General features: G+C 38.9%; 1 long non-coding RNA gene and 1 pseudogene across 3 annotated transcripts; one reads left to right on the top strand and one right to left on the bottom strand.

Moving 5' to 3' along the window:
* LOC147871386 (E3 ubiquitin-protein ligase UHRF1 pseudogene) lies at window positions 1–7,349 on the bottom strand (annotated as a pseudogene).
* A 127-nt stretch (window positions 7,350–7,476) lies between these two features.
* On the top strand, window positions 7,477–22,954 carry LOC147871387 (uncharacterized). Of its 3 annotated transcripts, none has more exons than XR_015538827.1 (5): window positions 7,477–7,733; window positions 12,554–12,667; window positions 16,689–16,765; window positions 18,811–18,956; window positions 20,028–22,954. It is a non-coding gene; the product is annotated as an uncharacterized LOC147871387 (long non-coding RNA). The 3 variants fall into 3 exon arrangements; XR_015538828.1 differs by having other exon boundaries at window positions 20,031–22,954; XR_015538829.1 differs by having other exon boundaries at window positions 18,823–18,956.
* Window positions 22,955–25,021: the final 2,067 nt, after the last annotated feature.

Raw genomic sequence — 25,021 nt, forward strand, 5'->3', positions numbered from 1 at the left:
TTTTAAAAAACAACTTTTTATTGTAACCTGTTGCTCTGCCATGTACAGGCATAAAAATATTAGGAGTACGGCACTTCTCACTTAAATTCACTATGACAGGTCATTTTCTGCCTGTCATTACAAGGCTTGAAGTAAGGGATTTTTCTGAAAATGTAAATAACAATGACCTTTTTAATCAAGATTGCAATGCTTCAATAACAATCAACTTGTAAAAGACGCAATTTTGACATAATACGAACGATCAACAGAACGAAGTCCTTCATATGACCTCTCTAATAACAGACTAATGCAGAGAAAGTGTATTGGTATGTTCAAGAGCCATAATATCACACACCCACTAAGATCAGCCAGTAAACTGGTGAAGCAAGTTCTGAGTGGTAGAAATACAAACCATGTAACTAGATATATATAACATAACTACAATTTTTTTAACTAAGTAAAATAATAACCATGGAAGTACTTTGGCCTCATCCACACTTCCACAAGCAAATTAGTTTTTTCAGTTGAAACTAAACATTTAATGATACTACTGCTGCTGCCGCCATTATGTCAAAGACAACACTTGTCCACATCCACAATAAAATTATAGTAAATTTAATGTACTGTATCATATTCAGTTTCTACGAATGTTGCATTCAGTTTTATAAAATTATGTTTATTATAAGTATAAACTTGGTCTTTCAATTGTAAACACAATATTAAAGCATAGTTCTGTCTGTATGAACTCCTTGCACAATCTTAACCAATATTAACATACAATTTAAACTGCATATTTCTGTACTGTTTCTCAATACAATACTTGAAACAATAGAACAGTTGGGCTGAACACAAACACTACAATAAAAGAACTTGGTACAAATCAACACTAACAAAAACATCATTATATTTATCTGCTGTAGGACTCTCACTATGTATCTATATTCTGTATTAGAAGTCTTCTACTTTTACTGCTTACAGGTTTACTTGTACATTTACATACAATGCATCACTTGTTTAGAGAGCACACAAGAATTTTTTCACATACAATTCTATCCTCTGATGTTTATTTTGACATCAACACCTCACCAAGACCAATTCATTTTATTTGAATTTCAAAACTGCCTGATTTAGCTTTGGAGAAGGTAGTAATTTACCTTTTAAATGTTCATTGAAAATCCCTTTTATTGTTCATCTATTTGAGAGCAAGAAATTCAATAAAATATTAATTAGTGGACCCAGTCAAAAATTAGACTGGGACATAATTTCCAAGCATTGCATTAAGTTTAAGTGATGACCTGAAATGATCAATATAGTAATAAATATTACAATTAACAAAAATGACTGCCTTGGTATTAGGACAGGAGTAAACAAGGAATGTTCTTTTCTCTAATGGCTTCAATATCATTGCATCTTTCTAAGAAAGCTTCTACAAAACTACAGTACTTTACTGCCTGGTGTGTGACGTATGATTTCTTCTTACAATTACAAATGACACAAGGTAAATTGTATGAGGTAAAAAGAAACAAGGTCTATGCACCTGAATCAATTAAACCAAACAAACATTGACATATTCAGACTGCAAAACTATTACCAAACATTGAATGCAATATCCAGAGTTAAGTCAAACAGCTTAAAAGATTCTTAGTGATCCTTACTGGCATTTATAACCATATAAGCATTAGTTAATTTTAGCACATTTAATGTTGCTTATATTCACACAGTCATTAATTTAGACTTTTTGTGGTTTAGAAAGAGTTCGGTTACACCACCGAATATCAAGTACATCACTTTGAGGGAAGAACACAAACTGAAGGTATGTGAAAACAAAATACTTTAAAAAAATTATTTATACTTTTACCCAAGTAGGGTTATGCCATTTAAATAATGTTCAGGCTGTGCACAGTTTTGATGAGGAAATAAAAACAGACAATTGGTGGTAAATATCCTGAAAGCAGTTCACAGCTCTCTGCTGATAATTCAGGTAACACTGACATTTTTAACAAAAAAAAAAGCAAAGCTATAACTCAGATATCTGCACAAAAGGGGCAAAAAAATTAATGTGAAATGCCCTATCATCCATTAGATATAATACTAACTGATACTATGAGCCGGGATACCTCAGTCAGTATAGTGACTAACTGTGGACTGCATGACCGGGATTTGATCCCCAACCGGGGCAGAGGATTTTACCTCTAGCCTCTGCGTCCAAACTGGCTCTGAGGCCCACCCAGCCTCCTGTCAAATGGGTACCGGGGTCCTTTCCCAGGTGTAAATCGCGGCCGGGGCGTGATGCTGACCACTCGCCCCCATCTGGTGCCGAGGTCAAGAAAGAGTAGGAGCTATACCGCCACTCCCCCCAAGCGCCTACATAGGCGTGTAGCGGGACGCTTTACTTTACTAACTGGTGGTATTAACATATCAAGTATAACCACTTATTTTATAAGACAGTATTGCTGACAAATTATAATATTAAAATTTTAAGGTTAAACAAATTCTTTTAACAATCCTTTAAGCTTTAATAAGACTGGAGTGCATATGGAAGAGGTTTTAATATCCATACAAAATTCAACCTATCAATGAATCCACCTACTGTAGTGCCTTCAGCAAGTAGACTAGCCAGGGAGTCGATCAATCAGACATAACAAAATTCATTCCTGAGTATCATTACAATTTTAGAACTGATACAGGATTTGAGACTTTCGTGGCGAGTACAATCAATAAAATTTTCTCAGGCAACAGCTGCGTTAACTGGTTACCGTGGTTTACTATGGTAACCAGTTGACGCGGCTGTTGCCTGAGAAGATTTAATTAATTTTACAACTGTTTGCACACATGTAATAAATTATCACTGAAGGAAGTGCTGATGACACTAGGTTTCTACATTATCTTCTGTATATTATGAAGACGATGAGCTACAAGCCTGACAAATTGCTTTTGCAGTAAAATTAATTTCCCAGACTTTAGAATATAACATTTTAATATCCACCTTGTCATTTTTTAATTGTTCATAGTAAGACCTCTTTCCATTCTCTGGAGGCAAGTTTTTCAAATTTTTACAATTTATAAAAACATGAAATTCTGTGAACGTACAAATATTTCACAAGAGTCAGACTGAAACAAACTTACATGATAGTATTTAATTCTATTTTCAGTAGTGATACAAAACAGTACTCCATTACATTTTGGTAAGGAGGCTGATATAAAATTAAAAGTAGAGAAGTCATGTCTTGTCACCAAAATCCAGAACAGAATCATAATATAGGTAGCAAATAAATCCTGGGAAAATGTGACACATTACAAATTACATGGACAGATCAGAATCAAATTCACAAAAGAAATTAAGGGTGGGTTACATATGGAATCTTTGTCTTCATGTGTATTCAAATATATGAAAAATGAAATATACTAACTGCAATTTTAACTGTTAATTTTGTGTAGTCTCTTACTTTATGGAAATTGGCACAAAAAACTTAAGGCAGAAGCAGTAACAGGATAAAAGTCCCCTAATGAGAAGCTTCATAATTTGCACCGCTCCTCAAATATTATTATGGTGATCAAATCAAGGATTATGAAATGGGTGAGGCATGTAAAGGCATGGAAGAACGCGTACACACGGGATTTTGATTGGAAAACCTGACAGAAAGAGACCACTTGTGAGATGTCTTGGGCACTTCTACATTTTGCAACATAAAAGAAATCATACATAAATACAATTTCTTTTAGTTTTTGGCCACAATTTTCCATGTGTCATACATGAGTAGATGAGAGCATTTGTACAGGATTCAAAGCATCCCTTCTTCCTTTTGCAGTCAAGTAAACACAATATTTAATGATATGTTTATATGAATATTGAATGCTTATCAAAACAGTGCTCCATCTACCGCAGCATCCAAATTATGGAAGATAATAAACATCCTAGGACCAAATTTGCAGGCTAACAGAATTCAAAGCTACATTAGGCAAGAGGAACACTCAGAGATATATATCATCTAGTCTTGATTCTATCAAACTCACCTGAAGCTCTACTTTCAGTAGGGGCAAGTAAGATTTGATTTGTGGTTTTCTGGGTTGATGCCATAAACTTGTAGGGGTTACCAACAAGAATAAAGTGCCACAACCTAGATGACCATGATCCACAAGTATCAGAGGCTCCAAGCACCAGTGTGTTCGATCACATACTCTTTTATGGGGTCCAGCATGCTGTGACATGACTTGCCATCAAACACCAGTACAAAGGCAATTTTGTATGTGTTGGGAGAAAAACGTTTTCAGCATCATTCTGTATGTGCGTTATACAATAAAACTCAACATAACCATAAGGGACTGAAACAAGCTAATAACATTGATATAAAATTACAGTTCCACTGCAGTTATTGGAAAACAAACACCTATGAGGAAACATAAAAACAGTTGATGAACAGTGTGTAATAATAAGTGAAGCAGCTGCATCAAAGTGTCTGTCCAACTTCATGCACCTTTTCAATGAAGAGTTCACTAAAAAATTCCAACATCAGAATAACCTGTATAAGACAAAGACAATAAGGCTACTTTGGTGGTATTCTGACGTTGCATGCAACATTCAACAAACATGAAGAACACTGGTTTTGAATTTCATCACCATCTTCCTACAATCTATCATCGCCCATGATCATAACCTGGGAAAAGTTTGCACAGTATAGAAGACAGAGTTTCATTCACAGTGATCTTGTACTTTTCTCCAAGATCATGCCGGCAACATGGACAAGTGTAAACCTCAGCTGAAAATGATCTTTGCAAACAGCGTTTGCAGAAGTTATGTTTGCAAACAGTGGTGACAGGCTTATGGACCAACTCCTGGCAACATATGCACATAAATGTTTCAGCCACTTTAGCAATGTATTTCTGTTTCCCACCTTTGAGGTACTGACTACAAAAATTCCATAACTTTGTGTTGATATCACGCTCAATCAGCTTCTTTAAAATGTTATCTAACTTAAATTCCACAACCTTGGTTCTCTTAATGGTGCTGCTAGAATCTTCCAGGGCTTCACACGACCTCTTTTTGGACTCCCTTCTTTTTTCCTTGGATTGTTGCGCTTCAGCTTTCAGTTTCTCTTCCTTAGCCTCGAGGTAGCCTTCAGGTACTTCTGCCTTTTCCAAACCATGAAGCTTAATAAGCTTCTTACCTTCTGGCGTCCAGGGGGCTGGACTATCATCATCACGTCGAAGACGATATCGCCACACGATGAAACCAGACTTTCCCTTCTCTGGGTAATACTCCACCACCTTATATATACCATCATATCTATTCCCAATTTCAGGAGCATATTCAGAATACTTTCTCAATTTGTAGTTTCTGACAACTCTCACAGGCTTCCCACCTTTCCAGTCGTTAGCTTTAGCTCCTTTATCACAAAGTTTGGTGTTGCAATTGAGTGCCAATGCTTTGTTTAGGCGTGTGAGTGTCTGATCACAGCTCTGATCTGCTGTGCGTTTGTTTCCGGATAAGTCACGTCCACCTGAACCTGTGTAGAGAAACTCGTCGCCGTCGTCCGCGTCGTCCTCGTAACCCCCGCTAAGTACAATACTATATGCGCCGTCAGACTCACGTCCGTGAATACCGGCGACATGAGGTCGATGCACACCAGATTCAGAAACCTGCACTCTGTATAACCAGGATGTTCCAACTTCTATACCAGGAATTGGGCCATAATGATTTGGTCGTACCAATGTACATTCTTTAGTGCGCCCCATACATGCCATTCCTTTTCCCCAGTCACGCGAACTTTTGGGATTCATACATCGTAACTTTGCTTTCTTCTTACTCTCCTTCAACTTTTCACCTACTTTCACAATCTCATTTTCATCATTCTTACAGTCTGGACAGTACCAATCATCACTGTCTGGAACAGCTTCCAAAGGTGGATTAAGGCATCTGATGTGGTAAGCCATGTTACATTCATCACACAGAATTTGCGTAGCAGGATCATCTTTTCCACCACAAACATAACAACTGCACTCCCTGCACTTTACATGTGGATTGTCATGGCAGCTCAGACAATTTAGAGCGCTCTGGCGTAAAGGTATTTGTGTTTGCATCAATTTGTCATCTTCTTTGCTCCTAGCTGCCACTAGAATTGGCTTCTCAATCTTCAGTATGTCATCACAAAATATGATCTTGCAGTTATCTAATGGTACAGCATCTCTTCCTATATATAAACAGCCAATAATTTCTTTCTCTCTTCTTCTTATATTAACTGTGATGATGCGAACATCATACCAGTATCCTCGAAATCTTGGATTCTCAATATTATAGTTTGCCATAACAATATCATTTATTTTCAGATCACTTACGTCACATTTTTGCCTAGCTCTTGGCCGTACATGTTCAAAGTTCACTTCTACAGGAGGATCATGTTCATTTTCTTCCAATACAACTTGATACAAAACCCCATCATCTTCCACATTTTCTGTCATACTTATATTGTTGATGTCTTTCAGCAAAGCTCTGACATCAGTAGATTTACTTTCCATGTCATTTAAAATTTTATTTAGTGAAACCTCACGTTCCTCATCAGAATTTTGTCTCCCCAGTATGTAATCTTCTGTCCTCTCTTTATGACTGCCAGAAAGTTCCTCTTTCCCTTTTCCACTAGTTTTATTACCAACTACTTGTGCCTTGCCAGCTTCACAACTGCTTTGTTTCACAATACTGGATGATTCTGTATCAACAGAACATCCAGCAACTTCTTCCACACTTGCAGTTATCTTTCCACAAACCTTAACATTCTCCAAATTCCCACTACACATGTCATCAAATGGTGAACCTAATTTTACATTGTCATCACGTTTCACAATACCAACAATCTTCCCCTCAAACCAAGCACCAGAGCCCACTTTTCTTACATCAACAAAATCCCCCACTTTGTAAAATTTGCTGGAACAATTCAGTTTCTCAGTTTTCTGAAATCCACCTCCAGAACGCTTATCTGCTGTTATGAGAGCTGCAGTTTCGACGGTAGTCGTTGATGGTAATGCCAGAATTTCATCATCGGGCTTAACCATCAGCTGAATTACATCATTCAGTCTGATATCATAATCAAATATCTTATAGCCATCTTCAAGCTGTTTACCACGGTAGAAGAGTCTCTGCTTGTCTCTCCTAATACCCAATTTCCGTTCAACGACAGCTTTGAACTCTGGAACACTAGTCAGTTTTGATACAGTTATAGTTACATTTGTTTTACCATCTATAGTACGAACTTTTACATACATTTTTGACAACTTTCACATAAATCATACACAAATTGCACAATCAAAAATTACTAGGACTTGGCGCGTAAAACTACACATGCCCTCAGTAAATCACAGAAAGCATACCCACAACGATGATAATGGAATCAGCAGCACCAACATACCAACCTACATTAGTGCATAACGGAGAAATTTTGGTTCCTACGTGACGATCGCTATTAAAGGCCTACGGCGCACACTCTACGCTAATCTTGGCATGTGAGTTATATTCGCATTCTTTCTACATGCTGCAAAACGTGACAGTCGTAATAAATCCAAAGTACACCTCTGTTTGTGTTTGGAGAGCACATATTGTTTGTTTTTCAATAGCATACCGTATTTCATGTGCTCAGTCTACCCAAAAATACAAGGTAAATATCCCAAAAAGTGGGGCGCAGTAGTAGTAATTCTTATTACCGATTCAACAAAGCTACCAAAGCCGAAATAGTTCCGCTCCACTAGAAGATGGTAGCACAGTTAAGGTAAGTTTCCCTTTTCCAGCACGTCTGTGGATCAGGTTTTCTGCTGTAGATTGTCATAGAGATTATCTGTTACAGGTGATTTATGGTCTGTGATTTGTCATGTGGAGCACATTCGTTGTTTTTATTGTGGTAGGTGGTTGCATTTTATAGAGCAAGATAGTACGAATACTGAACAGAACTGTTGTTGGTCTTCGGTTTACTGTGTTTCGTTTTGTTTGTTTTATACAATGGACGGAGAATTTAAAAACGATTCAGAAAATATAATTCCTTCATCTGAAGAAGGTGCAGAACTGACAGGATGTGCTGCCAAGCCTTGCTGCAACCCAAGTCTTGCGATGCATCGGTGTATGGCCCTGTTATTTATATGCCTGCCAGGGTTTGGTGAATACGTGTGAGACAAGTGTAAGTGCGTCTTATTTATTTGTCGCCTGCAGCACATGATGTACTCCATATCTCATTTACATAGTAATACGAGGAAGTGCTGGCAGTAGTTCAGATGTAGGTATAAGGGTCTAACTGTATATCATATAAATTTTAAAATCAACAAGTAGGCTGAATACATAACGTGGAAATGTAGTGACGTAGTACAAAATGTGTTTTGTGGTGGAAGAATCGTGTTTCAAACCCGTTTTCATAGTGACAGAGTTGTGCGATGTATTTCCTTTGTAGCAAAAATGTATAGCAACAATGGAACAGTTCTAGAATACAGCCAGAGAAGCTACATACTTTCCTGGCTTTTTCTAACGTCTTAGCAGCTCATTTGTAGTAACTGTTATGAACTTCGGTGCCCGTTTTAATTAAGGGATAATCTTTGACAGCAGTGTTTAATTGGATGAGTCATTGTTTTGGAGGGGTTAGAGTTCTTTTTCTGTAAGTAGGTAATTTCCATTTCCAGTATTAGGGTAAGTTCAGAAGTCCAAAACCTGGACTTTGTAATAAGAAATTTGAGAACTTTTTTCCTTTGGACAGGGTAGAGGATTGTGTGAACAGCTTCACTCCACCCTTGGGGATGAATATGCTGTTACCATTGAATTCAAATACAATGCTACACTTGGTTCTGTTATAAGTGATATTAGAGCATTAAATAAAGATTTTGCTGATTAAGGTTATACAGTTTTAGTTTGTAGACCTATCAGTTGTCCTGAAAGGGACCTAAATTACCAAATTGAGAAGGACTTGGACAACATTGCCAGAAATAGCGGTCACACTGATGTATTTGTTGCCCTTCTGTGATAACATCACAGGCATCATATGAACAGGTGGGTGAGGAGTGTGTATATGATGCTTGAACTTGTGATTTGAGTTTGTGACAAGTCACGTATCTGACTGATGTATGATCCTTGGGTAATGGAAAGGTGCTTACTGTGCACAGATCAAATTATTCAGTATTCAGTCCGCACCCACGCCTGACTTGACACCTGCTCCCATTGGCTAGGGGCAGGCTACTCCATTCACTGTCCGTTTGCTATGAACCTTGCCCCCTTCACCCAATTGGCACATTCATCGCCCTGATGATGAAGGTGGTATCACCTCTGAAACGTTGGTAAACATCGACCAGACTACACAGCGCAACAACCCAGAAGACAGAAATATTCATACTCACTGCTGTGAAAACCTCAAATCACACATATTCAGTATTCTTCCATCTAGCATCAAACGTTTAAATATATTAAGTATTTGTGTAAATAGCTGCAACATCTATGTATTTATATTGACATTGCATTTATGCTAACTATTGATGTTTATGACATGTTCCATATCCTTGTCCTACGTTCTGAAGGATCTGTGGAATGTAAATAAAATATATTCTATTCTCCTTGTACCCACAAACACTGTTTTTCTCAGTTGGTTTATATATTACCAATTGGTCATACTGTTCTTTGCTGTGATAGTGATAACTTCAAACACTGTGACACGAGGCATATTTCTACAGCCTTCACTGTTCAGTGTTGTCAGCTTACGATACTTCTGTGTGATAAGCTGGCAACGTTGAGCTGTGTCAGGGCTTAGTTCCAGATTGCAAAGCTGTCACGTCATGGAAGGTAGAAACCATAAATCTTTTCTGACAACACAGTATTTAAATTTTATTCTTCGGTGTGTGGCTGAACTGGAAGTGACAACAAAGTACATACTGGAAAAGAGTCCAACACCAACTTCCCCTTATATCTTAGGTCTGATGAATGCAATCTGCTTCCTCCATTAGTAGTTGCTTTGCATTTTAATACATTATGCTTATGAAAATCGCGGCATCGGGCGTGGACTTGAGGATAGTCGTATGGGTAAGGGAATTCCTTTTAGGCCGAATGCAGAGAGTTAGAGTAGGAGGGCAATTATCAGAGGAAGTCAGAGTAACGTCAGGTGTACCGCAAGGGAGTGTATTGGGTCCACTTCTATTCCTCGCGTACGTAAATGATATTTGGAGGAACATTGAATCCACTATTAGACTTTTTGCAGATGACTGTATAATATATAGGAAAATTATAAATAGTAAAGATATAGAAAAGATGCAGATGGATCTAAACAGTCTGGGGGAATGGGCGGCTGAAAATGTTATGAAAATTAACCCAAGTAAAAGTAAAGCAGTTAGTTTCACAAGAAGTCGGGTGAAGGAACCACTAAACTATTTGTTACGGGACCAAATAATTCCGGAAATGAACAGTTGTAAATACTTGTGAATACTCTTAAGCAGCGATTTAAGCTGGGCTGATCAAGTAAATTATACGGTGAAGAAAGCCTGGAAGGCACTTCATTTTACAATGCGTGTTCTCAAAAAGGGGAATAGTAACACTAAAAGTCTAGCCTACACATCACTAGTGCGTCCGATTCTGGAATATGGGGCGGCGTGCTGGGATCCATACAGGGAGGGGCAGATAAATGCGTTAGAAAGGGTGCAAAAGAAAGCATGTAAATTTGCATATCATAGGAGCGACTCAAACTGGGAAACCCTGGCACAGCGTAGAAAGATAGCACGTATATGTGCTCTCTTCAAAGCGTACACGGGAGAATGGGCATGGAAGGCTTAGGTGACATATTGCAAAGGCCATACTATCTGAGCAGGGTCGATCATGTTCGGAAAATTAGGAGCAGAAAGCAAAGAACAGATATCGGGAAATATTCCTTTGTAAATAGGACCATCCAACTCTGGAACCAGCTACCTGCTGAGGTTTTAGGGACTCTCTCCTGTAAACCAAGTACGTTTAGGAAGAAGGTTAGGAAAGTGATAAATGAGGTGAAGTAAAGGGAATACATGAGTGGGTGCAGTGAAGGGGGGTAAATTGGGGTGAGGATGGGAAGGCTTCATAAGTGTAGTGAAGTGAAGAGAAGGTCCTGATGAACTGTGTGATTCATTACTGTTACTGTCTTATGTCTAGTTGGTATTAATTTTTAAGTTATGTACTTTAGGTTATATGGTTTTGTAATATTATGAGTTGTTTTATTTTGAGTGTGGTGTGTTGTTTTGTTGTGTCTCATTGTTTTGTTGTGTCTTACTGTTTTGTTGTGTCTCATTGTTCTGTTGTTTCTTATTGTTTTTGTTGTCTTATGTTTTTTGTGTCTTATTGTTTTGTTCTGTCTCATTGTTCTGTTGTTTCTTATTGTTTTTTGGTGTCTTATGTTTTGTTCTGTCTCATTGTTCTGTTGTTTCTTATTGTTTTTGTTGTCTTATGTTTTTTGTGTCTTATTGTTTTGTTCTGTCTCATTGTTCTGTTGTTTCTTATTGTTTTTTGTTGTCTTATGTTTTGTGTCTTATTGTAGGACCACTGCCACCGGGTAAAAACCCATTTGCAGTGAAATAAATAATAATAATTAAGCAGAAAACATGCTTGGATTTATCTGTGTCATGCTTTTGTCTTTGCTCTGCCTGCTTGTGTTGAATGTTTGCTAGTTCCGATCTCTTTCTTTCATGTCTTTATTTTCCAGCAATTCCTTATTTTAGGCTATGTAGCCTTTTCCAGCATTGTTAAATGTATTAACAAATGTACCATGACTGTTTATTTTGATTCTGTGACTGAAAGTTTGGAGTCTACACAATTGCAGTGGTTATTTTAAGACTACCAGCACACAAAACAGCTAACCAAAACTTAACCTAGTTCTTAGTAATAGTAAAGGGTGCAGCAGAGGAAACGCATGTTTTTCGAATGGCTAGTACTCGGCAAGGAGGAGGGTGGGGGATTTCCGCCCCTTGCTAGTAGACATCTTAGATGATGCAGTTTCATTAGCCATGGCACCGTGGACCAGCGAGCACCGGGTGTTTGTTGTTGAAAATTATATAAAACGTGGTGAATCCGTGGCCGCCTCGCTCCCCTGACCTGTCTGTATGTGACTATTTTTTGTGGGGTTACCTCAAATCAAAGGTCTACAGAAACAAAGCACGCAACATCCAGGAACTGAAAGATTCCATTTGCCAGGAAATCGCTACTGTGGGGGAAGAAATGTTGGGAAGAGCATTGCAGAATTTTGAGGAGGCTGCAAGAGTGCGTACAGAAGGAAGGGCGTCACTTGACGGACGTTATTTTTCAAAAGTAATTCAAAAAGTTCAACAAAAACTGCATTTTAAAACCTTTCTTTTGTGTAATTAAAGTTTTTTTAACTTGAAAATCAACTGAGTTATTGTTATTTTAAAAACATGCGTTTCCTCTGCCTCCTCCTGTATAATAGCATTTTCCCATACTGGTTGAAGAGGCTTTCCTGCCTTGAGTAGCTTGCAAGATCCTTGTATATGATAACTGGGTATAACACATGAGAGTGAGACTGATGTTAAAGTGGGAGTTCCCATCTGCTTTTTACACTCCTCCATATCTGTAGCTCTGGTATTGTTTCAGAATCAAATCTTTCTCCACTCAGTTCAAATTATGGCAGGACGTGGAGGTCATGGGGCAATATTGGAGGCTTTCCATGCTCAGCAGTGACCAGGAGTTGCAGCTGATAAGAGTCAGGTGGGAAAGTACATCAGCAATGTGTTTACTCTCTGAGGTCCAGTTCAGTAGATTTTATTGCTTGAGAAATACTTTGTGCTTATTTTTACCGGTGTTCTGGGATTAGATATTCTAGTTATTGCCTTAGGCTGCAGCCAGTAGCCCAAAGCTTCACTTTGAGATACTATTTGAATTTCTTGTCCTTAAATTTTCACATCATGAGTCTGGCATAGCTCAGTCATTATAGTGACTGGCTACGGATTGGACGACCGGGGTTTTCATCCCCGACGGGCAGAGGAATTTTTCCTTTAGCCTCTGTGTCCAGACTGGTTCTGGGGCCGACCCAGCCTCCTATCCAGTGGGTATCAGTGTCCTTTCCCGGGGGTAAAGCACGGCCAAGCCATGATACTGACCACTCACACCATCTAGTGCTGAAGTCAAGAATGAGTAGGAGCTGTACCTCTTCTCCCCGCAAGCACCTACATGGCATACAGTGGAACAACATTACTTTTTATTTTTAAGTTTTCACAGCTGGAGTTCAGTATGTGACATTGGCTCTTGGGTATAATAGGCTGCGTCAAATGTTGATAGTTATCCAGTTATAGTTTGGCAAACACTGCAGCTGCCATCTCCTGGGTGAATGTGTGGTGACAGGGTATTTTTGGAAGTGTTATGTGAGGTGGCAGTGGAATTTGATGGTGCAGATTGGTAGAGCAGGGGAGTGGGCTGCTTTCTGATGAGAGAAAAGAGTTGATGAAAGAAATAATAATTGTTTAAGATTTAATAATTTCATTTAACACATTGCCCCTTTTTGTCTATAAAGTGAATATACAAATTGTTTTAAAAACTCGTGGCACATTGGTTGTGGAATACTGTTTATTAGTTAATCAGAAGCAGGTTCACCCTCATGTAATAGACTCTCCCAAAATGTCTATGTCCAAGTCAAGATCATTTTGGTTGCTAGGTCACTGCTTACACCAGTTTGCAATAAGTGTGCACGTTCAAACATGGCTTATTCAGAGCAGATTGTATGTTTACTGTTGAGTATTACTCTGCATCAGTATTGTTTGCTGTAGGGAAGTACTGAATAAAACAACAATATGCCAGCTAGTAAAAAGAGTTTAAGGACTCGGGTAGTGTTTGCATGTTACAAATGTTCATTGAATGACAGAACAGCTGAAATTATGGCTGTACCAATTTCAAGTATGAGCCGGGATAGCTCAGTCGGTATAGTGACTAGCTACGGACTGGTCGACCGGGGTTCGATCCCCAACGGGGGCAGAGGATTTTTCCTGTAGCCTCTGCGTCCAGACCGGCTCTGGGTCCCACCCAGCCTCCTCTACAGTGGGTACCGGGGTCCTTTCCTGGGGGTAAAGCCGGCCGGGGCGTGATGCTGACCACTCACCCCCATCTAGTGCCGAGGTCAAGGAAGAGAGGAGCTATACCTCCTCTCACCCCAAGCGCCTACATGGCGCATAGCGGGACAAACTTTGCTTTACTTTTTACCAATTTCAAGTAGTGCATCGGCTGCACCAACGTGATATGGCTGCATGAATTTATAATTGCCATTGGTTTTATCATTTTGTGCATGTAGGAGTTCATGCGTAGTAGTTAAGACTGTTTTGAATGGGACACGATGTATAATGTTAATATAATGTTACTGTAGTTTAAAAATGATTGATACATTTTTGTAAAAGTCTCAGTATCAGATTTAATCAAAATCAGTTTATTTGTGTTTGAGTTTCTCATGCATAGCTATGACTAGTCAGACTGACTTTGAGGTGCTCTTTGTGCCTCTGAAAAGGCAGTTTATTCCATTCATTAGTAGCATATTGAAAACTTTTTGTAAGTTTTTAAAATATGAAACCTGGAGGGCAAAAAAGTGCCTGGCTTCTAAATTTTTGGGCCAGTTCATAGCGTAAAGAAAGGTTTATCATGCACCATATTACTAGAAGAGCACAGATTGTTAATGTTTGACAGCAGTGTGCAGAGGAAAATGTTTTAAGGTAGTAGGAGGCTTCAGAAAACTGCATAATAAGAGCGTAGTTAGTACACTTCACCAGATATTTTAGAATGATCAAGTTAAGGAGGATGAATTGGACAAGGTATTTAGCGCACACAGGATACAGATGATAAATGCATTCATAATTGTAGTCGGAAAACCTGAAGGAGAGATCCGTCAGGAAGACTTGAGCATAGCTGGGAGAATAATATTAAAATCAGTCATGAAGAGAAAGGAATTTCGCTCAAGCTAGGTATCAATGGCAGGTTGTTGTGCGTATGGTAATGAACTTTTGGGGTTTCATAAAGGCCAGGGAATTTATTGACTAGCTGAATGCCTGTTGGCTTCATGAGGCAGCTGTGCTTACTTGGAAATAGAAGTGACTGTGGTCAGTTGTTGGTTGGTGAGTTTGCTTTTACGTCTGTATATGCTGTAAATGTACTCATTAATTTGTGACTATACGGTGAATTGTTGTTTTTGGTTGGTGGGTTTGTTATAGAATTTAAGTGATAACTATGTTAACTCTTTGGCCCTATTATGTCCGTGTCTCTTGTAATTGCCCTGAATAATTATTATGTGTGGCTGGTAAAATTTTTGTCTTTTTTACATTGTGAATGTTTTTGGTTGTACAGTATTTAGCTTTGGGTATCTCTAGTTGTGTGTTGTAAATGTGGGCTTCCATCTGTGCCCTTTTATGAATTTGTAGATGTCAGGACTGAAGACTGTAATTTATCATTTTATGAGCTTGATTCTCTTTGTAACAGTCGGGAGTTGCAGCTGTAATGGTTGCAGGTCCCCCATCTGCAGTAACGGCGAGTCGTTGTTCTGGCAGAGCATCTATACTGGCAAGTTTTCGCACCCAAAACAGGTTACCTGTGTCAGTTCCTCCTCTGCAGGATGTGGAGGAAGAGGAGTCTTCCAGAACTCTTGGTCGGGGCTATGCACTGCTGAATTTAAAGAGGAATTGATCATCGTAAGTTGTGCTGTAATGTGTCTCTTTTGACCTTTGACCAGCAAACTTTGAACACTGGTTAAAGCAAACTATGAATACGTGTTGTAAGTCAATTTCAAAATTTCTAATGCTGCTGTGGGCTGCCACTGCCTATTCCCAAACTGACCCACTGCTAGCAAACTACTGAAGCCTGAAATAAGCACATGTAGGGCTGGTCATGACTGTCTGCCCTTATGATTGAAGTTGAGAACATCTGATGCATTTGGATGGAATTTGGTATGGACGTTATGCGATTGGCGACTACCCTAAAATTGTACTTCACAATTTCTTACGGTTGATGCTTTTAATTGGTACAAGAATAAGCTATCTTTCTTAGTTAGGACCATTGGTGTAATTATTTTAGTGAATCAGAATATGGGAAAATTTAAAGAAAGCTTAAATTTCAAAATTAAAAAACTTTTAAATTTGTTGGCAGAGGAAGGAAAAACTTATTCATCATATTTTATAAATATGGTTACCATTTGATATTTAAGATATCCACCAAACTCTCATCCCAGACTCAAGGATTACAGACTTTTTTTTTAAAGAGGAATGTTATGTCAGTGTATTGTGAAAACAGGTACCTTAGAGTACAAGAAGATTTTTATTTGTGCCACACATGTAAGAGTGTGCACAAGGAGTGGCTGTTTAGCAGTCTCACCATTCTTGTTGAAACTGCAGAGAAAAAATTTAGCCTCCCTGCTTGAGACAGGTTGATGCTTAAATGCTGACTGGACAGTGTGAGCTCTTGAATAAGAGAAATTTTGAAATAATTAAGTACAAAACAATTTTGTTCACATTTAAGGACTTTTCTCTTTCGTTGCCACTTTATGTTCATATCTTTATATAACTTTTTCATATTTTAAGATGTATGAAGTCTTCATTATATAATGTATCATGTAATTATGTTATATAATAATTTTTTATTAGAATTATTAATGTGTTTTGTAATGGTCCAATTCCTTTCCTGGTACCTGTGCGAACTGTAATGTCTCAGCATTTCTAGCAATTCATGAAACTGTGTCATATATTTTTTTCTGTCATTTCAGGAGTATTGCATGGATTATTTTTGTGATTCCGTCGGTCCGTGGTAAGGTGAAACAAAATACCAGATTCTTATGCAGAGGTAAGCATGAAAGCTATTTTGTATTTTAACAAAAAAATTCCAGAATGTTTTGGGTAGATTTTTTCTTCAATTAAACTGTTACTAAAATTTCACATATGTGTCCTGCTTATCATCTTGAAACATCAATACAGAGATGAAAGTTGTTCTAAGCAGGCTCAATGACATTGATGCATACTTGAGGTATTAACAGGAATGCACACCCAAATATTCTAAGGGATTTTATTTCAGAAAATTTTACTTAGAGGAACCTATTTATTTGAACCCGATTGGCATCAAAGCGTGCTGAGTGGAAGCACATGCCCTGCTGGGTTAGTTTTTGTTATTTGTTACATGAACAAGCAGTGCTTTGCTTGTCAACTTCTCCATAAGTGCACATAAATTACAATTTACATGTACTTTTGCATGCAAAATATACACAAGGACATTAATTCAAGCCTGATTACATTTATATTTTATTTTAAAATTAAGTGTAAGTTTTAAATTGTATGATGTTATTAAAGGCAGAATTCTTAATGCTTCTTTTCCTGGGTGTCAGGCCATGGGAACACACAGCATTTTAGCACATTTTGGATGTTATGGTATGTGTAATGGGCATTTTCCATAGAATGTTCATTAAAACACCTATATTACAGCAGGATTTAAGCCTGCCTTCAGACTCTGTAGTGGATTCTCTTTTCGCCATTTCCCTCGCCTTGTTAGTCATGACGTCACTATTTGCTACAGTTATGATTTGTGAACTCAGTTTCTTGTACTTGTATATTTAAGTGAGCATTTATTTGAGGAAGCTGCGTGTTTGCTATGGAAATGTGACGCTCTTCTAAAAATCGAAATCATTAGCAATTTTATATGTACATGCCATATTTCACACAGTGAATTGTATTGCATGTTTACTTAAGGCACAGTGATGCAAATTACGAAAATATTTATTAAAAGTTGTTTTCTGAATCGAAGGAAAATCCGCATGCTGTGGAACCCAGTCCAACTTTTCAAATTACCCATTCTTTGTAGAGACTCTGGTGTGGACGGCCCATAAAGTGTTTCTAGCTTCTGCGAAAGCATAAAGAACACTTGAAAATGCATTTATTATGAACTGGCTTCAGATTATCATGTTGAAACATGAAAGTAACACTGGAATGCATGTTTAGTTTGAACCAGTCATTTTCTTAACAAGTATGTTGGTCAAACTGATGATGAACTGACGTTAATCATGTTGTTCGCCATGGATTTCGTATGTGTATACGTTGGTACAGGTTAAAATATCAATTCTCTCTTCTGTAGAACACTTAGGAAAAACTATATTTGTATTCTACATTCAAAGTTATTAAATGCAGACACATTTTTGAAATGTGCTCTGAAAGCTTTGGCGTGGTACAGTTTGTGTAAAGTGTACAAACCCAACCTAGAAATGAGAAATAAATAGACAGGGAATAAATGAACTCAGCCAATGGAGGCAAATAAATCAAATATAACAAACCGTATGAATGTATTCATTCTTATCAAAATTTGTTTTCTACACGATTTGACTCGGTACTTTCGAAACATTGTCCAAGAAATTCATCAAGGAAATTTAATTGAATTATTCCTCCAATGCAGAATCAGAAATATCGCCAGTAACACTGTAATAATTAAGTAATCACAGTTCTGTCAGTTCTGAGGAAGACTTTGTATTGAAAACAATATTATTTATGAAAGGCTGTTATTTACCTGGTAGACGTTATAAATCAAAACCATTGCAAGCTCACACTTTTTGTTACTAAAATGTATCCAATATTAGAAACATTAGAACTTCTTGCTTTTCACAGTCTAGAATTAAAACCTACCAATGGATCTCAATGCTGATCTCTTTCTTTAGGGGTTTTACCTCTTTTATGTTGTTAACTATTTTGTCTAGCTGGTAGGAGGCAAGACACTCCATTTTATTGACTGTTTATCATATCAATGTAAAGACTTTTATCATTTGAATTACTTTGAAATGGACTGTGGCCATTAATGTGTTGAGAATCTTTGATATGTATAGATGCTGAAGAGTTTAATTTCATGTGTAGTTTTAATTACAGGAATATTCTGATTTAGAGGATGAAGAGGACTTTGATGAAAAACTTCCAGACAGAAATGCAAAGGTTGTAACAGTAAAAGTAAATTCCCTTTGTACAGACCTCATCATCAAATCAGGACTTTCTGTGGCACGAAAGTAAGGGTTGTTTATAACTTAGATATAAGTATATGGTTTTATGCAATGATGAAATGAATGGCAGAATTTCATTAACTTAAATTTAAAATTAATATGGATTTATGTGGTTTTGTTCTAGACACAAAGCCTTCATAAGTTATTAAACATAATTGCAAAATACAGGTAGTCCTCGATTTGCGTCGATTCAGAATAACGCCTATTTTGAAACCAGAAAGTCAAAAAGTGAAAAAAAAATATTTTACTATTATTTATAACGTTTTACAATGTTTCTCGTACTGCTTCTTATACTAAATCGTAATTCTTACATCACTGATTTTGAATAAAAATTATAAATACAGTCATCTCTGCAATCACGTATGTTTCGTTAACGCGAATTTGCTCCAATGAGATCGATGAATCGGTAATGCTTTGAGTTTTACCTTATACTACAGAAAGTTGCTTTAAATTTGCATAATATTTCTTAAATGCGGAGTATGATATTTCAGCATTTAATGGGGAAGTAAGTAGGCTTACTTTATGTGGTTCTCTGGACTTTGACACATAGAGGTCTCTTTCTCTGATAGTAGGTTTCTGTACAAAAAACAAAAATGATCCCTTCAAATTTACTTCATATTGAAATTTTAAATAAGAAAATTGAGTGTGTTGTGAAGTGAAGCCATCAAAATTGCGATTCTTGAAAAAAGAATTTGCAAGTTAACCTTGAATGCTGTTTGAAGGTTCATTCCGCAATTTAGAAATGCATATTGAATTGTTAAGATAACTTATACTTCAAAGTTGTATAGCCATCAATTTTGAACTGTTAAATGTTTTAGATTAAAGATGGTGAGTGGTAAAAATTTTTACAGTTGACTAATTAAAGAAAGGGGTGGATATACATAAACAGAGTACTGCCTTACAAGGCTGTTTTTCTTCCTGGTATGGACTGAATTCTTAAATACTATTTAGACGAACATTGCATTTAAAGGGTTGATTTATGATGATTATGGTGACAATGAGAGTGAAATTTTAAGAATAGTCATTGGTTTAATAAAAATTACAAATAAACATCCTGATTTTTTTCTTCTTCTTCAGCAGACTGGGAAAGTGTGTGGTCAGATCCTTAAAAATCTGAGTACAGCCAAAGAAGAGAATCTGATTTGGAAGTTGACCCTCAGATGCTATGCAAGCAGATTTTAATGACAAGAAATCTGTTGAAGAAGACACCAAGTATGCAGAAGTGTTGCTTGTGGCTGACAAAAACTTCTTGCAGCCTGGAATGGCACCGACAATGAGCAATATCGTTTCACAGCTATGAACGTGGTAAAACAGTTTTTTTTTATCTGTGTGTGATAGAACTGAAATTCTGCTGCTTTCACAGTGCTGAATGACACTGTGATTGCAAGACTCAATATTTGATATGCATTGCCATGTAAAACGTAATTAGCTAATCCCACAGAGTGGAGTACTTCTTCAGATGCTGATAATCACTCAAATAGTCACGTAAATCCCCACCTTCTAGAACCTGAACCACATCCTCAGACAGTCAAGTCAGATCCATACTGTCACACACTGTTTATTTATCATTCAGTTTAATACTGCTCCTCTTTAATCTGACTAGTATTTTTAAATTACTATTACAATAACTGTTAATCAGTGTTTATTTAGGGTTTAATCACTGCGGGGGCAACCACACTGCAAACTACAGAGGTTGCAGTAAGTGGAAGGAAGCGAAGGCGGCCGCTGCAAAGCGTGCGAGAGGGGAACGCGGCCGAAAGGACGGTGTCTCCACGCGCCTGCCAGCGCCCTCATTGGTGCCAGCTAAGCCTTCTCCGGAACAGGAGAACCTGGGCCCTGGCTGGAACCACGTGGTCCGTGGTGGCCGCGTCGTCAAGGCTGAGGCACGAAGAACCCCGCCCCAACGCCGTCCGGCGCTATTGCACGGACTGAGCGGCAGACTGTCCCTAAGGACGGCAATACCAAGCCCGCTCATCCTGTAGTGCCGGTGGCGAATCCCACCGCACCCGCTCCCAAGAGGGCCACACCCACTCCCAAGAAGACCGCACCTGCTCCCAAGAAGACTGGCCCCACCCCACCCAAGGGTCAGTCTCTGCTCCAGGGCATCTCAGATCTCCTGGAGAACCTCCCTACACAGGCCTGCGTCGAGTTGACACGCCGTCTTCTCTCCGTCGCCCCTTCCCTTCCATCTGGGGAGGCCCATCCGCGAGCCGTCCTCAAAACCGTTATCCTCTTCGTAGCCGAGTATGACTGCACGGCCTAGGAGACACAGTGGTAAGGCCTTGCGACTGGCTTACTGGAACGCCGACGGTGTTCGCGCCAGGAAGCTGGAGCTGGAACAGTTCCTCGGTGACCACGGAGTCGACGTTTGCCTCCTGAACGAGACTCACCTCACGTCGGGTCGGGCCTTGAGGTTCGCGAACTATGTTTGCCACCGGACGGACCGCCCGACGCAGGAGGGAGGCACGGCAATCATTGTCCGCAGGGGCATTGATTATTAACCTGTGCCGGTCTCAGGTCTGCAGCAACTGGAGACAACTGCAATTCACCTGGTGCTGGCAACCAGGAAAGTGAAGCTCATGGCGGCATACCTCTCGCCCACGCGGCCCTGGATTGAGTCGGACCTGACCGAGTGCCTGAGCGGGGGTGTCCCGTTCCTATTAGCCAGTTACCTCAACGCAAAGCACACAGACTGGAATTCTAGGTTGATCTCCGCGAGGGGTTCATTCCTGCGGGATTATGCCAACAGAAACTTCTGTTTGATCTACGGGCCGAACTCCCCAACCACGGCTCCCTATACACACAATGGAACCCCCGATGTCCTTGACATTGTCCTCATCAAGGACTTCGTCCTAACGGTGCATCCGACTGTCTGCCCCACGCTCAGCTCAGATCACCTGCCCGTCCTCATTGACACCACATGCCGATCATCCTTTCAAAACCTACCTGACCGCTCGGACTTCGCGAGAATGGACTGGGATGCATTCCAGGCTTGCCTCTAAAGCAGACTCCCGGGGAATCCCGTGGTAAACGACGAGGAGGCAATCGACAAGTGCGTCGAGGAGCTGACCAGTGCCACAGCGGTGTCCACTCCCAAGCTTTGACCCCCCATTGACAGGCGACCGCTTCTGCCCACTAGTACTCAGGATGAAATTCGCCTGAAGAACCGGCTGAGGAGACGGTGGCAGGTCACGAGGGACCCCGCTCTCAAGGCCCAGGTCAACCGACTCCAGAGGTCGGTGACCTATCGGCTCAACGAGCAGATGAACGAACAGTGGACCGACACGCTGGAATCCTTGGACTGCGAGGACCAGTCGCTTTGGAAGATGACCAAGCGGGTGATGCGAGTCCCCACTCCGTCGCCCCCCTTGCTAGTGCCGGGAGGACTGGCTCTCTCAATCTCTGAGAAGGCAGAAGCCCTGGCCGACAACCTTGAGGTCCAGTTCCAGCCGGTAGACAACCCGTCAGGATAATGTGAATAAATTAATTTGAGAGCCGGAGGCTGTGTGTGAAGAGCGCTGAGTTTGTGGTCTGGAATGGCTGAGGAGCCATTGAGCAGTCCAGTGTGGTGCTGCGAGCCGAGGGCTGTGTCGTGAAGAGTTTGGGGAACAGACAGTATTTAGGGACAGAACTGAGTTTGTGTCTCGTACTTGAAGAGTTAGAGTCTTAGCAACTGTTTTGTCCAATTTATCTATGTGTAGACTACTTGACATAGAGCCAAAGTAGTAGTCGTCATCATCACAATATTTTTCTGCTCTGAGATTCTGAATAAATGTCACCTCATGCATGTGTGCAGTGCATAAGAGTATGTTCCAGGATCGTTCATTTCTTGACTGTGAAGACATATAGTTGGAACAAAAATTATATTTTGCTATTTGATTGCTTTGTTCAGTAACATAACACTATAGATTTTACTTCTTTTTAAAATTTTGGAATATGTAGCCATTACAGTATATAAGTTATTGTAAAACTGATGAGATGGAATACAGTTCTTTTCCAGAAAATCTATGAGAGTTAAACTGGCCTCTAGAAACTTCAACCAAATAATTATCCAACATAGCCATCCAAACCTTAAAAGAAACTATGCAGATAAACAATGAGATTAACACATTCTTGAAAAGACCTGGGAACATGTAGGGATCAAAACAATGATCTCACCCTCACATGTTCATCATTTAGCAGTCAAGGTCAGTCTATGGTTGCTTTTTTATTTGTGGTGTTAGGGTATTTGTTTACTTGTCACCTGGATTATCAAGTCAGTAAGTACCTCTAAAATCTCAGTCAGTTTATCGCAGACTACAAGGTGCTACATCTCTGATGACAGTCAATTTCATATTAACTGCTTTGAGAATGTAAGATTTCACCATTTGTTGCCCTGTTCCAATTTCACTAATCAAAAAACTCTCTTTTAAGGTCACTTTCTATTACGTAGTCATTTGATTTTTAGGGTTTATTAAACAACACTCAATTACTCAGGTTATATAGTGTCAAGTGATATGATAATTAATAATAAATTACAAAGGAAATGGAACAAAACAGTCATAGCCTGATTGAATGTTCTATCTTGGAATTTGTTTCGATGGAGTAAAAACCTATTTGCTTAATATTGGCAAAATGAAAGAAATTTCAGAGGCATAGAAGATTGGGATAAAAAGTGCATAAATACAGGTGATTGTACCTCATAGAAACAATGATAAAACGCAATGATCGAAAACTGACCTAAGACAGTCACTACCTGAATGGCAGTCCGTTGTTTTCACCATTAAGATATGAATACAACAATCTTAAAACTTTGCATTTTGATTAAATTAATTAATTTCCCTGTTGCCGCTGATGATGACCTCTTGAGGTTGAAACGTGTATAGCACTAGTGTCATTTTTATATTGTTAATAGTTTGTTTGCTTATTTTATATGAATACAACAGTATGGTACAATGTTTATATTCCATAGATCCTTCATAGTACAAGCCAAGGATGTGGAAAACATCTTAATATTAATACCAACACTTTGTACAAATATGACTGTTTAGTCGTAGCAACTATTTACTACACACACACACACACATATATCATAAGTTTCAATTGAAATAAATTCTAGTGTGCAAGGAGTGACAAAAAAGATAATCTTTCAGTGCTGCCTTAAACACTGAAATTAATGTTACATTAATTTAACTTTTAATGCCAAATGGAAGAGTAATGGTTACTTAATCCTAACAAGCACAATCCTCTTAAATCCTTGCAGTGTTGAATATTTATCTAAAATAAATTGTATTCATGAATTTATATATTTTAGATAAGCACACTTCTGGTAACAACAGCTTTGCATTTGGCATATAAAAGTCATCTGTGTGCCTTATGTTTATAACTTATCCATATATTCTCATCGCCCTGATGATGGAGGCAACAGGGACCTCAGAAACGTTGGTAAACTTCTACCAGACAACGCAGCGATAAAACCTATAACAATGCCTTCTTCATATGTTCAAAACGTAAGACAGTGATGCAAGTACAAATTTACTTCCAAGGAGAAGTTTATTAAACTTCTTAAATAGTTATTAAAATTCTTTTCTTTTGAATCTTAATTTAACCTTGCCACAGAAAATACTAACACTCTATGCTGTCTGTTGGATTTTCCCAAAGGGTGTATAACTTTCGGTGAGAGCCGGGTCGAAAGACGAAGGTGTATAATGTACCCCAACCGCGAAACCTTACGGACAAAAATTTCCCCAGAGGGTAATTATATATGACGTGACCGTGACCACAGCATGGTGCCGGCTCTCGTAGCCACAACCCTTAGTCCAAATTTTCTTGCCAGTTCTCTGATGGCCCTTCTCGATATTATTAGTCTTTCTTGTATTGTGGTAATATTGTTTACAAGTGTAAGACTGTAATCATGCGAGGATTGAAGTGGGGTGAAGGAGGAAAGATAGCGTCAGCCTTTAACGCTTCGGACGTCCTGTATTCCTTGCAAGTCGAAGATTACAGTCGCGTACTATACCCAAGGTTTCCGTTGGTCACAATCGCTTTCCCGCCAAGCGTAACGCGTTCAGTGTGGCGCTACCATTAGCGCT

This window comes from Zootermopsis nevadensis, unplaced genomic scaffold, assembly GCF_977971745.1.
Source record: "Zootermopsis nevadensis isolate Lab colony 2312 unplaced genomic scaffold, Znev_1.0 Znev_ptg000057l, whole genome shotgun sequence".
Classification (NCBI taxonomy): Eukaryota; Metazoa; Arthropoda; class Insecta; order Blattodea; family Termopsidae; genus Zootermopsis; species Zootermopsis nevadensis.